Raw genomic sequence first — 17,156 nt, forward strand, 5'->3', positions numbered from 1 at the left:
GTTTTCATTTTATACTGGACTCTGTAAGTAGCAAATCCTATTAATAAATACCACAGATTTAATATGGCACAAACAGAAGATTTTATTTTCATTTGTCAAATGGTTTTTGTTTTATTTATCTTATTTCTATAACTACCAACAATATCAATTTAGCTGCTCAAGTGAAAAGTCTAGAAGTCACATTGGATGCTTTCCCCTTCTCAACATTCAGTGTGTCAAAAGGTTCTGTCTGTTCTGCCTTCACATTCTTTATACTGTTATTCTATATGCTATATCCAATTTCTCCATCACTATAACCAACAGAGAGAAATGGGTTGCATTGTATATTTTAATAGCCTTTTAACCTGACTGCCTTTTTCACTCTTAAATTCTTATACTCCATTCACCACAAAACAGTTAGAAACATCCATACAAGGTATAAATCAGACAGTATCACTCTCCTGCTTAAAATTATGCTGTTTTCTCATTGTATATTAAATAAAATTACTTTTCATTACCCTGCACGATTTGCCATTGCCTACACTTCTGCCTTTGTTATATTTTTATATTCTTTCACAATGTACCAGCAACAAAGGCCATCTCTCTATTTTCGAAATATAGCAATTTTTTTTAACTTTAGACTACCTTTATCTGCTAGTTTGTTGGTATGAGATGTTCTCTTTCTGATATATGCATGTCTCTGTCTATCTTGCCCTTCATATCTCACTTCAAATGATACTCACTTCAAGAAATCTTTGCTGACAACAAAGCCTAAATTCGTATCTGTTCTACCACTCATTCACTATCTCAGGATATGTTTGTTCCTTTTAAAAGTGTTATTTACTATTTTCCAGCTTATCTTGCTCATGTACATGCTCTTTTATGTTACTCTGTCTAGTAGAATGCATGATACATAAAAGCAGAGACTATGAATGTGCAATGTCTGCATATCTGGAATGAAATATTTGTTAAATAAATTGGAATTTTGGTGCTGAGAGCATGCTTCTCATATATTAAATGCTCAATAAATGCCATATTGTTTTATTATGTATAGAAAAGTTTCTTAACTCAAAAATATTATAAAAAGTATATTGCAATTGACTTCTTAGGTGTAAAATCATAACAGTACCAAGGGTTTGGAAAGTGTTTCTTAATCTTTAGATTAGGCCCCTATACTAATTTTTACAAAGGAACACATTTTACTATTTTCTAATATAAGACCTCATTTGTTTAATAAGGTAAAAATTTTAAAAAAATAGCATCAAAAACTTTAATGTGGAGAAGCACTTTTCGAATGATAAAGTAAGGACTTCCAAAAATCTGCTACTCCATAAAAACAAGATCACTGGCAAAATATGTCAAAATCAATTTTTTTAGAATACTGGGAATTAACCCAAGGATACAAATGTCCAAAGAATGTTTATTCAAGGAACATAGTTGAATCTTGAAAAGAACAGTGAGCTTTGTAAAGTTGTTTTAATTTGCCCAATTCCCATAATTCCCTTCCTAGCAACATGTATTCTTGAATATGGGCAGCTACATAATAGTAGTTGTGGAAAACTGCAGCCTAACAGTGTGCAAAATGTGATTAAAGCTTCCCCAAAAATCTAAAACCCAGATGTATTTTACTATTTGACTTATTTGGGCTTTATTTGACATGATTTGGAGCTCAGTTTATGAGAACAGATGATCCATAAGATGATTGTCCAAAAAAATAAAATAAAATAAAAGTTGTTTATGTGTACAGCTGCCTAAGGCAGCACTATCAAGCTAGGACAAAATGAGAGGTTGACCAAAGAACTTGAAAAGAAAATATGTGTAATGAGATGTACATGGGAAACACTTGAAAAAGCTATTACATTTTTCTGGGAATGTGAGAGGCTACCTCCATATGTGGGGATATGCATATGGCCAGGAAAGGCCTGAGAAGGTCCAAATCAGTCAACAATGGCTGACTTTGAGGCACTACAAAAGCAGAAATTGAAGGCTAAGCAGAATTATAAACTGGTGGTACTCTGAAGTCCTTTGCAAAAGCTGAGAAACTTACTGGTTCAAGGAATTTAAGAAAATTTGTGACAAATCACTAATTGATGACTAAGCTAACCATGCCAAGATTTCAGCTACCACATATCAGAAAGCAAATAGGCTTTATAGAACTAGATCAGAAAAGTCATTAAACAAACTGTAAAAATGATAAACCTAGGAGGTGAGATCTGATTTCTAGAGTTGCCATATTATATTATTTTATTATATGTATATATATGTATGTATGCATATATGTGTGTATAACATTATATATATAATATCAGTTTATGACCAGAAAAAAAAAAGACACCCAAAGAAATAGGAAAGTTGGTGCAATTCATACATAAGAGAAAAAAGCAGTTGATAGTACTGCTCTGAGGAAGTCCAGTCATTAAACTGACCTAGACAAAGACTAAAACTGTTATAAATATATTCAAATAACTAAAGGAGACCATCTTTAAATAATTAAATTATGAGGATGATATCTCAAAAAATAATGAATAACAACAAAAGTTTGGAAGTATAAAAATAGGAATTCCGGATTTGAAAATCACAGTACATATAAATAAAGTCATTAGGAGCTGAACAACAGATTTAAACTGACAGAACAAAAACATCACCAAACTTTTAGATAAGTCCATTGGTATTATACAATCTGGAAAACAAAGAAAAAAAGAATAAAGAAACATGAACAGAGCTACAGACCTATAGGACACCATTAAGCATTCAAGCAATTACATAATGAAATTACCAGAAGGAGAGGATAGAAACAAAGGGACAGAAAGACAATTTGAAGAAATAATGTCTGAAAACTTCCAAAATTTGATGAAAAATATTAATCTACACATCCAAGAAGGTCAATGAGTTCCAAGAAAGCAAGATAAACTCAAAGTGATTCACATCCAGACACATGACCGTTAACCTGTCAAAAGTCAAAGACAAAGGCTATTGTACGAGTGGCAAGAGATTATCTGCATACAAGGGATCTTCAATAAGATTAACAACTAACCTTTTATTAAAAACCATGGAAGCCAGAAGTCATTGGGATGACATATTTAAAGTACTGAATTCACCCTCTGGGCCCCCATGAACGTTTTGCTTTGCTGTCCTCATCTCCTCTTAACACCTCCTGCTCTCCTGCCTGAACTTACACCTGCCATGCTGGTGCTGTGCTGCTTTCCCTGCCTGCCTGGCCTGCCTGGCCTATTCCCTGTTCCAAACTTCCTGACACTATGGCACTTCACGACCTGTTGGAACAGTAGCCCTGCTCCTCCCACCCCATCCTTGTCTTCTGGCTACTCAACTGTGTACCCAGATGTGGGCATGGGCTAGCAGCCAAAAAAAAAAAAAAAAAGTGCTAAAACAAAAACTGCTAACAAAGTTTCTAGAAATGTATAAAGAAAAACTAAGATAAATAATCCTAGCAGACCTTCCCCACGAGAATACTAAAGGATGTCCATCAGCCTAAAATGAGAATGCTAGACAATAAATTCAATGAACAAAACAAAGAGTGGTAAAGATAACTATATAGGTAAATGTAAAGACAGTAAAGATCTGATTTTGGTTGAAGATCTTTTCTTTTACAACCTAATTTAAACAAAAATTACATTAAAAATAATGATAAAATACACTGATGGGCTTATAGTATATAATGACATAATTCATATGACCATTATAGAACAAAGGGAATTGAAAGGAATAGAGTTGTACTGGAAGCAAAATTTCTGTATACTATTGAAAATAAATTGATATTAATCATAAATAATGTTTCAAGTTAAGGTGTTAATTGAAATCTTTAGAAGAAACTCTAAGAAACAATAAAGGATTATATGTCACACTAGGACAAAATCTATTTAACAAAAATAAAGGCAGCAATGAAAGAAATGAGGAAGAAAATGTACCTAAGGTATAATAAACTAGAAAAATGGCAGACGTAAATTCAAATTCATCACTAATTACATTAAATGTAAATGATCTAAACACTCCAATCAAAAGGCAGAGGTTGGCAAAATGAATGAAAAGGGATAGTCCAGCTATATCATATCTAAAATGGACATATGTTAGATTCAAAGACACAAATAGTTTGAAAGATACAAAAATATATACCAGGAAAATAATAACCTAAAGAGATAAGGAATTGTACTACTAATATCATATGAAACACACTTTAAAGCAAAAACTGTTACTTGAAGCAAAGAAAGATAATTTAGAAAGATAAGAGTCAGTTCATCAGAAAGGCTTAAAATAAAAACGATAAAACAAACAAAAACAAACCCAAGCAGGTTGGCAAGGAAGAGGCAAACTATCTCTGTACACAGGTGGCATGATAATACTAATAGAAAATCCTAAGGAATGTACCAACAAACTCTTATGACTAATGAAGGAGTTTAAGTTTATAGAGTACAAGTTCTATATACAAAAATCAAGTGTCTATCTATTCATTAGCATTTAACAGTGTGAAAAAGAAATTAAGAAAATTCCATGCAATAACATCAAAAAGAATAAAATCTTTAGGAATAAATTTAAACAAAAGAACTGTGAGATCAGTACACTGAAAACTGCAAAATATTGTTGAATGGAATTGAAGAAGACAAATACATGGAAAAATATCTCATGCTCATAGTATTTTCCAAATTGATACACTAATTCTGTATAGCCCCTATCAAAGTACTAGTTGCCTTTTTGTTTGCAAAATTGATAACCTGAACTTAATTAAAATGGAAATGCAGGAAGACCAATATAGACAAAATAATATTGAAAAATAACAAACTTGGAACACTCACATGTCCCAACTTTAAAACTTACTAAAAGCTATAGTAATCAAGACAATATATGATACTGAAATAAAAACAAAATTTAGACCAATGGAATAGAATTAAGAGTCCACAAATTAACGCTCACAATTTTGGTAAATTGATTTTCAACGAAGGTGTGAAGACCTTTTTTCATTAAGGAAAAAACAGTATTTTTAACAAATAATGTCAAGAAAACTGGATGTCGTGCTCCATATCACTCGGCATCAGGGAAATACAAATCAAAACCACAATGAGATATCACCTCACACCAGTCAGAATGGCTAAAATCAACAAGTCACGAAATGACAGATGCTGGCGAGGATGCAGAGAAAGGGGAACCCTCCTACACTGTTGATGGGAATGCAAGCTGGTGCAGCCACTCTGGAAAACAGCATGGAGGTTCCTCAAAATGTTGAAAATAGAACTGCCCTATGACCCAGCAATTGCACTATTGGGTATTTACCCTAAAGATACAAACGTAGTGATCCAAAGGGGCACGTGCACCCGAATGTTTATAGCAACAATGTCCACAATAGCCAAACTATGGAAAGAACCTAGATGTCCATCAACAGATGAATGGATCAAGAAGATGTGGTATATATACACAATGGAATACTATGCAGCCATCAAAAGAAATGAAATCTTGCCATTTGCGACAACATGGATGGAACTAGAGTGTATCATGCTTAGCGAAGTAAGTCAAGCAGAGAAAGACAACTATCATATGATCTCCCTGATATGAGGAAGTGGTGATGCAACATGGGGACTTAAATGGGTAGAAGAAGAATCAATGAAGCAAGATGGAATTGGGAGGGAGACAAACCATAAGTGACTCTTAATCTCACAAAACAAACTGAGGGTTGCTGGGGGGAGGGGGTTGGGAGAAGGGGGGTGGGATTATGGACATTGGGGAGGGTATGTGCATTGGTGAGTGCTGTGAAGTGTGTAAACTTGGTGATTCACAGACCTGCCCCCCTGGGGATAAAAATATATGTTTATACAAAATTAAAAATTAAAATAATAATAAATTAAAAAAAAAGAAAACTGGATAATGAATGGAAGTTGGGCCCTCATTTCACAGCACATACAAAAGTTGTTTAAAAATGAATCATAGATCAGGGCTCTTGGGTGGCTCAGTCAGGTAAGCATCTCACACTTGATTTTGGCTCATGTGCTCAGGTCATGATCTCAGGTTATGAGGTCAAGCCCTGCATCTTGCTCTGCACTGGGCATGAAGCCTGCTTGGGATTCTTTCTCTCCTTTTCCTTCTTCCTCTTCCCTTCTCTCTCTCCTTTTTCTCTCTCTAAGGGGAAAATAAAAGGATCATAGATCTAAATATAATATTTACAACTACAAAATTCTTAGAAAAAAACATAGAAATAAGTCTTTGTTGTGTTTTGTTTGACAAGGGTTGTTTGTAGAGAGGGCACTAAATACACAAATAACCAAAGGAATAAACAATAGACAAGCTGGGCTTCATTAAAATGGAAAAATTTTAGGGATGCCTGGGTGAACTCAGTCAGTTAAGCATCCAACTCTTGATTTTGGGCTCCGGTCATGATTTCAAGGTCATGAGATTGAGCCCCGAGTTGGCTCCATGTTAGGCATGGAACCTGCTTGGGATTCTCTTGCCTCTCCTCCAGCCCCTACCCCCTCTAAGGAAAAAGAAAAACTTCTATACCTCAAAGAATGCCTTTAAGAAAATGAAAAGTCAGTCCACAAAACGTGAGAAAATATTTTCACATCATATATATGATAAGGGATTTACACTCAGAATATAAATATAAAAATAAAATTAATAACTACAATTTTAAAAGTCAACCCAATTAAAACATGAGCAAAAGATTTGAGTAAATATTTTCCTAAATGTGGGATAAAAATGACCAATAAGTACATTAAAATTTGCTCAGTATCATTATTCATTGGATAAATGCAAATCAGAACTAAAATAATTTTAACTGTGGGTTCATACCCTTTATGTTAGATCAGATAAAAAAGACAGAATAATCAGTATTGTCAAGAATGTAGAGTAATTCAAGACCTCATACATTGGTAGTGGGATTGCTGAATGTTATAGCCACTTAGGAATACTGCAGTTCTCGATAAATTAAACATAGAGTTACCATATAATGTAGCAATTCTACTCCTACCTCTATACCCAAAAGAATTGAGACTGGTGATGGGTATTATGGAGGGCACATATTGCATGGAGCACTGGGTGTGATGCATAAACAATGAATTTTGGAACACTGAAAAAAATTAAATTAAAAAAATTATTTGAAAAAAATCCTGCACATTCATTTTCATAGCAGCACTATTCACAATTGTCAAAATGTGGAAACAATACAAATATCCATTAGCTGGTGCACAAGTAAACAAAATATCTATATCTATACAATGGAAACATGATGTTAAGTGATAGAAAGTAGTCATACATCATATGATTTCATCTATATGAAATGTCTAGAATAGGGAGGTTCAGTAGATTCGTAGTTGCCAGGACCTGGAGGAATTCGAATGGATAATGTCTCATAATGGGTTTGCGGTCATAATGAGCTTGGGATTTCTTTTTGAAGTGATGACATTAGTTTTGATAGTTGCACAACTATGGGAATGTACTAAAAATGATTGACATGTGTACTCTAGTTCATTGCTCTTGAAACTGGATCACGACTTTGGAGAGTTTGGTGAACCAAATTTTGAATCACTTCTGAGTATATAATTATCTAAGGAAGATCATGAAAAAGAGCTATATCTGCTTTCATTTATAAAATATGGTCTAAAAAGTTAACTCATTCTTGATAATTTAGATTCGATGTATTTAAAATCTGATTGAAAAGAAATCTTCATTAGAAATAATGAAAAAAATCTTTCGTTAGAAATACTTTCTAATGTATTAAAATGTTGCTAGGTTCAGTATGAATTACTGAATAATGGATTTTAGGCAGCGATGTGCTAGAGCCAGCCCACAAAGCCTTCCAAGAACCGTTGAATTTTTAGTTAGTAAAATATGTTGTAGTGTTTGAATAGCTTTTAGATTTAAATCTCCTAACCTTGAGCAGATCTCCAAATTTGCCTTTCAACCAAGAAAGTCTTCTAAAATAGGGCAGAACTGAAAGGGCATTATCAACTGCAAATTCAATCTTGATGTAGTTCAGCTATTCTATTCTTCACTCGTCATCTCACCATGGGAAGTGATTGCCAAAGTTAATTCCCGGCACTTTTCTTACTCCTTGAAAACTCCCAAACCATTCCTGATTGAAATATATAAGACAGTGTTCCATTTGTTCTTTCAGATTTTAGTGAAAAAAAAAATTACTAGTAGCAGTCAGTACATAAGAAGTACAGGTATTAAAACAAGACATTAAATGTTTTGAATTATTTTGTTTGCCTCAGTTTCATAATTGTTGCTATAATAACCCCAAATATAAATTATGTATCTATTCTGAAAAGCTGGAATAATTTAAATAATCAGTCACTTATCTTCCAAATTCTTATAACAATTCAATTTTAGTCATCACAAAATACATTGTATAAAAAACTATCTTGCTTTTAAAAATCTTTTTAAAAATTTGCTTAGTAATATATATTCCACATAATCACTATCACTGTATTCTTTTCACTTTATTTGGTATTATCATTTGAAAATCTTTTAAAATGGGCATAATAATTATGGTAGTGTTTATGTCAAACCCTGTGTTATCTATCAGCAAAAAGGGGGAAATGATGCAGGATATAAAGTATCATCTACCAAGAGCATGGGGCCTGGCATTGGAATGCTCTGCTGTCCATAACCTACTGACTGTGTAGACATATTTTCTTCATTTTTGGAAAGGGAAAAGATAATATGATACATCTGAAAGTTTTTGAAATAGTCAGATGTGCTATCAAATGTGATGAACTTACTAAACAGTAAAGCACTTTGTGACCACCAGTTGTTACCACCACTCTGTACATTGTTGCAGAAAAAAATAAACCAGAAAAAGCAAAAATGTCCTGGATCTTTTTAATGACCTGTCAACATAATTACTATTCTTGGTGATCCATTATTCGCCAAATTTTGATCTTTGTTGCTAAAGGACTCTTGTGTCTTGATTCCAGCCTACACTTTACAATAAATGGGTAAGACTTTAGCCATTTCTATTTATGTTGATGCTTTTGAATTAATACCTGTACCAAGTGGTTTTTACAAGGAATAATTTTGATTAATGTTATCAGCCTGTACTTCTATATAAAATAATCTTTCCATTTTCATAATCCAAATTCTTTGCAATTTAGAAGAACAAGCAGTTTATCTAAAACTTTTTAGCATTTATTTTTAGTTGAACTAAAGGTATTTAATTTTATATACAGAATATCAATGAAGGAGCCACATAACAGCTTGATAGGAAATAAACAATTATGCATGTTTTTCTTTCTCCCATCAACTTTATTTTCTTACAGGCAGACAAAAAAAAAATTATACCAATCTGTATTTATATTATACTTATTTTCTCTGTTTCCATATAGAAAATAAGAAAATCTTATATAGGAATTCTTTAAAATATTCAACTTCTGTATATTCAGTTGAAATATATATTGTCTTTATAATGAACTCGACATAACAGCCAAGAAGCACAAACCTAATGTCACATAACTTACCTATTTTTCTTTGGTGCTTATGTTATTCTCAGTCTGGTCAGTGCTTCAAGACAGTATTTCATTTTTGATATTTTATCTAGTACTCTTACATTTTCATTCACACTTTTCTGCCTTATGTGAGAGTATATTAAAAAGTGAGAGCCTATTATCTGTCTAAAACACATGTATATCTTCAAGCTTTGAAATTATGCATTATCAACATACATGAGAATTCACTGGTGCATATGAAACATAAACTACTCTAAACTAATGTGAAAATCAGACTCTGACAAAATGTCACGGGTCTGATCACTTTTTTAAAGGACACATACAACAGGGTTCATCTGTGCTAAATCCTTTAGGCAAGGACTTTGTTGTTGTTGTTGAATGACACTTGCCCAGTCAGAAATGAAATCAGTACCAGCAAGATCAGAATAAAGCAACAGGAGATCATTGACCTAGAATTTGGCTTATATTCCAAAAGCTGCAAGGCCTGGGGTTGTTCATGAGAAGGAGCTGGTCACCATGTGGTGCTACTGTAGCACAGCAGGCATGCAAACTGAACAATAACATTATGCTTCCAGAAAGCATTGGTAGAAATATGAAATATTTTTTAACACATCCATAATAGCAAAGGAAATAAAACAAGCTAATGAAAATGTCAATAATAAATCAAGTTAATATTCTAATGTTAATTTTCCAAAATTCCTTAAGATATAGCTTAACATCTTTAAAAAATCAGAAAAATAAAAAACAAAAATTTAATACATGCTCTTTCCATCTTCCTTTCTTTCTTTTTTAGACACACACACAGGTACACACACACACAAGCAGACCCACCTACACAGTGAGTTAATTGCTAAGATTTTGCCAGACAGATCCAGTACAGTCCCAAGAGCTCTGAAGATGAATACAACCATATCAATGGAAATGAGAGTACATAAGTAGTAAATTGGGGTTGCAAGTAAAATAAATTAAGATTACTTCTAATATAAGATGTCCTTTAGTAGTCAGGTAGATACTGCTTTTTGAGAACATGTAATCTACCTACAGCCCCAAATGAATTTTTAGTCTAATCTAGTATTAACCAAACAATTTTTACATTACTAAAAGAGGACTTGAGTTGTTGGACAAAAATTGTTTAGTAGCAAATGGCAATCTGGCAACTATTATTTTTAATCCCTTGTCATATTATCACAAATAGCCAATTTTAAAGGCTTTCAAAGTTTTCCTGTAGTTCCCTGAAGCCAGTATTTTGTATATATGATAAAAGAAATGATACATTGCTGAATGTATGCCATTTTTTGGTAATGAAAACAAATACTTTTGTGTTCGTGGACACTCTTTTGTGACTTGAGAGCAAAGTTTCTAGGAATAAAATGAAAAAAAAATCAGATACACAAAATATTGTGTGTTCAGGCTCATTCGAACGTCCTTACCATTCTTCCTTCTTTCAGTACATCCAGATTTCTTTGATGTTTACTTGTGCAAAACAGGAAATAATTTTGTATAGCATAAGTTTACGTAGTTAATAAATGCAGGTGTGTATCATTAGAGTATAGCATCTGATTGCACTTAGGATAAAGCCACAACACAACTATAGTACAAGGCCAAGGTATAGAGAAAATTCCCCCACTTTATTACCTAAAATGAACTTAGGAAAAGGAGTCAGGTAACCCTCTACAGTAATTTCTGTGTCTCAGAGTCCATGATGAAGGACACAGAATGTTTATGAGAATGTCTAAATTAAACTGTTTTAGAAGAAAGAGATATTCAGAAAATAGCTACCAGATTAAACTAAAATAAAATAATGCCCTGTGAAGGAGTATATGACATTTATTATTTTATTTAATTTAGAGATTGAAGATGGTTTCCCATCAAATGAAGCCAACTCATCCAAACTGAATTAATGACAAAGACAAAATAAGTCATGGATGTGAAATTAAGAGTAGACTTAGCAGCTTTGTTAAAATGGCCTTTCTCTTGTTTCTTTTATTGATACAGTAATTTCCAGAGGAAAAAGACAAGAAAACAGGGGAAAGGTTTTTCTCATAGCTTCTAGACTAAGAAATATGACTCTTTTAGTAATGTGGCTTTTGGCACTATATGTATACCCCCTTCCAGATGTTTTGAGCTTAGTTAAAAATGCTGACATAAAAAAATATACAAATACTCTATATTACATTATATAGGCTTACCATTTATTTGAACTTTGTAAAAACCTCCAGAAAGAAGGGAACCCATTTTCCACATATAAATAAAACTTAGTAATGCAGATCTTTCCCCACCAAATGATAAACTGACTCAACATGCTTTATTTGGGTGAAGCCAGATATTGGAAAAACAGATGAGTAAGCAATGACCAATCAGAAATGAGGCTGACAGTCCATAGCAGTGATGTAACACTTCCCTAAACTGATAGGAAATATTTCAGATGTCTTCCTAAGGTTTTCCATGTGTCTGTGTGTGCATTTTAACAATGGGAATACCTCAACCACCAAAAGGAAGACACTAAAAAATATTGAATATAAAGAAATCTGAATAATTTCTCAAGGATTGCTAGGGTCATCATGTATTGGTATGCAGAATGTTCACTGTGTTCATGTAGGTCACTCTGGATTTTTTCAATAACTTGTTCACTGGCAGCAGTGCTGAATCATTGAAGATGGGATAACAAATGGGAGGCAAAAAGCTAAGTGCTGTTTCTTTTCCTGCTTTAATGGTTAAAATATTTGACATGCATTATATTTCCAGAAGGCTTTCTACCACTTGACTCTATGCAAAATCCAAGCTGGTATGCTAATGATTCCCAGTGTTAAAGGATCCATGGGCTTTGAGAGATATATATATTTTTTCAAACCCTTGTTCCCCATTTAAAAACTCACTGATTTTGGACATTTTACTTAAACTCTGGGTCTTATCATCTTAAATGAGCCAGTAATACTTAACTGCCTTACAACGTTTCTCAGAGAATCACTTCAGATATTATGCAAATTACTTAAGAAATCAAAGTTTTTGATGAGTGTTAATTCCAGCAGAATCCCACATTGCAACCCTTAAATTCCATATTGATGGACAAATATTAAATAAATGCTAAGTTTGCTTATTACTCCTATTGTCCACTGAGATAGGAATCTATGCAAAATATCCCTGACCCAAGGTTAGAATTCCTCCACACATGCAATCCTGTTGTATTTACTCAGAATTTCTAAAGGTTTTCATCCAATTAAATAAACAACATGGAACACAAACTGATAGAGGCTTAGATATTTTCAATTCAGTATAATTCGTCTCTACTTAAACCATCAGATAGTTGCTAGTTACTTAACCGATTCAAATTATTCTCTCTACAGATAATGTGAATAGATAAAAACTCATACTAACTTTAGTACCTTTTATATTAAAACCTGTGACTAGTATTTTTTAATGAAAGAATTTCAAAACCCAAACTCACTTTTCAAACTATCATGGAGATAAAAAAGACCCTCAAAATTGCACTTATAATTTTGAGAGTATGATTTATTGCTATTTTACATGCATTTTGTGTTTACATATATATTTGTAATAGTTACAAAACCATTTAACATAAAGTCATTGCTTCCCTAAAATCATGAGAGTATAAACTGTTTTGAAAGCTGACAGCTTGTGATGATAATTGTGCAAGCTCCAGTTGTATTAGCTTTATGGTAAAATAAACAAAAGGCTATTGGTGTCTGTTTATGCTGGATTTTATGTTTCTATCTGGAACACTAAACTCTCACTTGAAGATCACAAAATGAAACAACAGTTTTAAAAAAGGCCCATAGCAAGACTTCTAAGATGTTACATAATTTTGGAGGAATAGAATTTTCTCACCAGTTTATCTATGCTGTTCCAAAATAAAGGTATATTTGTAAATTTTTACATGTAACACTATCAGATGCTTTATTTGAGTGGAAAGAAGGTGTATGTTGAATAATGTTAAGCAACCTTTGTCATGACATGGAAATGACATGGAAGGTATATACACCTATGTATACATATCTGTTTTTTTGTATTTGTTTTGTATTTTGTATTTATCTCAACTCTTTATCTCATCCTTGATAAGGGAATTTGGAGAATGTAGAAATTATTTTCTCTTCTTCTGATGGTTACTTTTAGTGCTTTAAACAGCACACTTAAATCTATTTCATGATTTGTTAGCTTTGGAAAAGCTATAGTAACTATTTACTGTTGCCACAATGATGGGGGATCTAGTACTCTTAATGTGCCTTTATATGTAACCTGTCTCTACCTTCATGGCCAGGCAGGGCATAATATGTAAAATAATTTCAGCCACAAACACAGTAGCCCTGTTCTCCATGTCCAGAATTTTGTTTCTGGGCCTTTTTATTTTTAGCACAGTCAACCATGTTTGTATTAATATTTTACATATCATAGGCTTTATGTCATTTTTAAAAAATATGTTGTTTTGTTCCTAGAACTACAACAACTACTAAGCCCCATTACTACATCTTTGTGGATTCAATGCTTAATGGCATTTCTTTTATAGTGTAACTCTGTATTCCTGAGCTTTTTATTTTGATAAATTTCATAGTTGGTTGGATTCTAGCCACCAAATAGCAGTATTTGCTTCTGTTCTCACTTTTGATTGTTGAATTGTCAAGCCTGTGTACATTGTATAATATTTAAAAATACATATTTATACAAGAAGGACAGTTTAGCTGGAGATCATATTTTGGGAGGCTAAATATTCTCCCATTAGTCATTTTAATCACCCTCTGATATTGAAAGGAGTTGGCATACATTGCTATTTAAATTCCATTTCTTGTTCTTTTTATTGTATTTATTTATTTTGTAATAGTGTAGATGTATGATTAAGTTCCTTTCATAGCTCTGAAATATTTCTTTTATTCCCTTATGTCTTTACCCTACTTTTTTTTTAACTTTCTTTACTCACTTTTTCTTTCATAGATTTATTTTATTTTATTTTTTATTTTATTTTATTTTATTTTAATGGTACACACTTCTTGAAAAAAGGTGACCTTATTTTTCTTGTGTAAGAGATTTCCAGAGTACTGTGTTTATCTACATTTTTAATTTTATTGTTTTCTTTAAGGGAGAGAGGATCCTATAAATTTTGATTATAGTGGAAACATGTGCCTACAGCTTTTAAGCTGTATTTTATGAACTTTAACTGTACTTGCAGCTGATGTCTTTCTTTTTCTTTATAAGCATCTTAAGATTCTATTGCTTTTTAGAAGAAGAGCAACAATATATAGAATTTAAGGCTAGTTAACAGACTGCATTTATGGAGTGAAACTGAGAAAAGCTGAAAATAACTCTGCATATGGATACACCTCTGGAAAAAGGCCACTTTAGTTTTTCGGAGATCATATCATTTCCTCACTCATTTTGTCTCTCTGACAGGGATGGTGAATGTTCATGGAAAGCATGACTCTGTGGTTAGTGTCATGACTGGGGCAGAAGGATAAGAGCAGAAATGAAATCCAGGTCTCCTGACTAGCAAGCAATTATACTAAGTAGAGCCTTGTTAAGTGTGGCACCCCATGAGTGAAGATAAATAGTTTTAAAAAGGTTTTTACTCTGTAGAAAGCTGGTGTTTTTACACGTACTTAATTATATTTTAGGTCTGAAGATGGATTTTAGTTCTGAAGAAATAATGTAAAAACACTAACAACCACTTTTGATATCAAGAATAATGCTTCCCAATACCTGTATTATCTAGGTATATTAGTAATAATCAAAAAAGAAACTGAAATAAAATAGAAAAATGCAAACAAAGAGAACCTCAACATTATATGTAATGTTTTATTTTTATTCTATTTATTTTTACAAAATAATATATACTTTTATTATTCTAAAACTTATTTTTAATTTTCTGTCACATCACTTTCTCTTTGAGGGAAATACTTATAGATTGCACTCATTACCTTTAATACCTTTGATAGCATGCAATAGCATGTATATAGCATAAATCACTCAACTGTTGCCTTATTGATTTATGTTTAGGTATTTATAAATTTTTTGCATTTCAAACACTACTTAAGTTTCTTTTTATTCACACTTTTATGCTTAATGTACCAACAACTTCACTATCATATGTACTGACAATATTTTTCCTAGTCTTTGATTTTTTTCCTAGGGTGAATTTTGTCATACAAAATTTTTATTTTAGATGGTGAATTTTTTTCAGCATTTTGTTTTATGACATCTGAGTTGCTATACTTGCTTTAGGCAATGTCTGATACTTGTGAGATTCCAAAAATATTTTCCTATAATTTATTTTTTTTACTTATTTCATCATATGTCTAATATTTACCATATTCTATTCTTGAATCTCATTGGATATCAGTAAGAGGTATATAATTTATATATATATAAGGTATATAATATATATATATAAAAGGTATATTATACACACACACACACACACACAAACACACCATTTTTTCCATCTGGAACTTATTTTGGCATTTTACATGATATTATATATTTTCTTCTTCATTTATATTCAATTATGCCAGAACCATTTAAAATAAACCATCTTGGTTTAAATTGCATATCTATCAGGCTGCCTAGTGGCTCGGTGGATTAAGCCTTGCCTTTGGCTCAGGTCATGATCTCAGGGTCCTGAGTTTGAGCCCCATGTTGAGTGCTCTGCTCAGTGGGGATCTTGCTTCCTCCTCTCTCTCTGCCTGCCTTTCTGCCTACTTTGATCCCTCTCTCTCTCTGTCAAATAAATAAATAAAATCTTTAAAAAATTGCATATCTATCATAAGCATATTAACTCATATTATATCCTCATATTAACTTTAGTGAATTTCTGTACTCTATTTTGTTCTTCTGAATAGTTTTTATACTACTGTGTCAATGCCATAAAGTTTAATCACTGTCGCACTGTAATTAGTTGTAATATTTGGTGGGACAGTCCGTTTTAATCATTATTTTAAAGAGCAGCATGATATTCTGTTATATTTCGTAATAGCCCTATTTGATGGACATTTAGGTTGTTTCACATTTTTGTTTCTTATTGTGAATTCCCTTTCCATTGCTCTTTTCAAATTCCTGTATTTTAAGTTTTCCTTTGATCTTATTTTCTCACTGTTAGAAATTTATCTAGCCTTTCTTACTGAACAGGTCTACTGGCAAAAGAATCTTGTAGTTTTCTTTCTGCTCGTGATGTTTTTATCTAATGTTCATTTCTGATGGATATTTTCACTAGTTATAAAACTTTAGGTTGAGAGTTATTTTCTTTCAGCATTTGAAAAATGTGCACTATTCTTCTGACCTCCAAAATTCCTGATGAGAAACCCACTGTCATTGCGTTTTCAGTTCTTCCATAGCTGGCCCAATGCTTCTCTGAATGCTTTACCTTTTTTTTCCCTTTACTTTTAGTTTTCAGAAATATGATGATGTGTTTGGGCATGTATTTTTCTTGATTTATCCTGTTTGGGATTTGCTGAGCTTTCTGAATCTGTGGGTTTATGTTTCTTATCAATTAGAAGTTTCCAGCTATTATTTCTCAAATGATTTTTGGGCTCCATATTATTTCTCCTCTCCTACTACGATTCTGATGACATATATGTTATATCCATATTATTGTCCCACAGGTCCCTGGAGCTCAGTTCAATTTCTCTCAATTTATTTTCTCTTCGTTGTCCAACTTACATAATTCTGTTACTTTGTTTTTGAGCTAAATGTTTCTTTCCTTTCTTATCTGAATTTTGCTATTGA

Source organism: Mustela lutreola, chromosome 4 (assembly GCF_030435805.1).
Source record: "Mustela lutreola isolate mMusLut2 chromosome 4, mMusLut2.pri, whole genome shotgun sequence".
Classification (NCBI taxonomy): Eukaryota; Metazoa; Chordata; class Mammalia; order Carnivora; family Mustelidae; genus Mustela; species Mustela lutreola.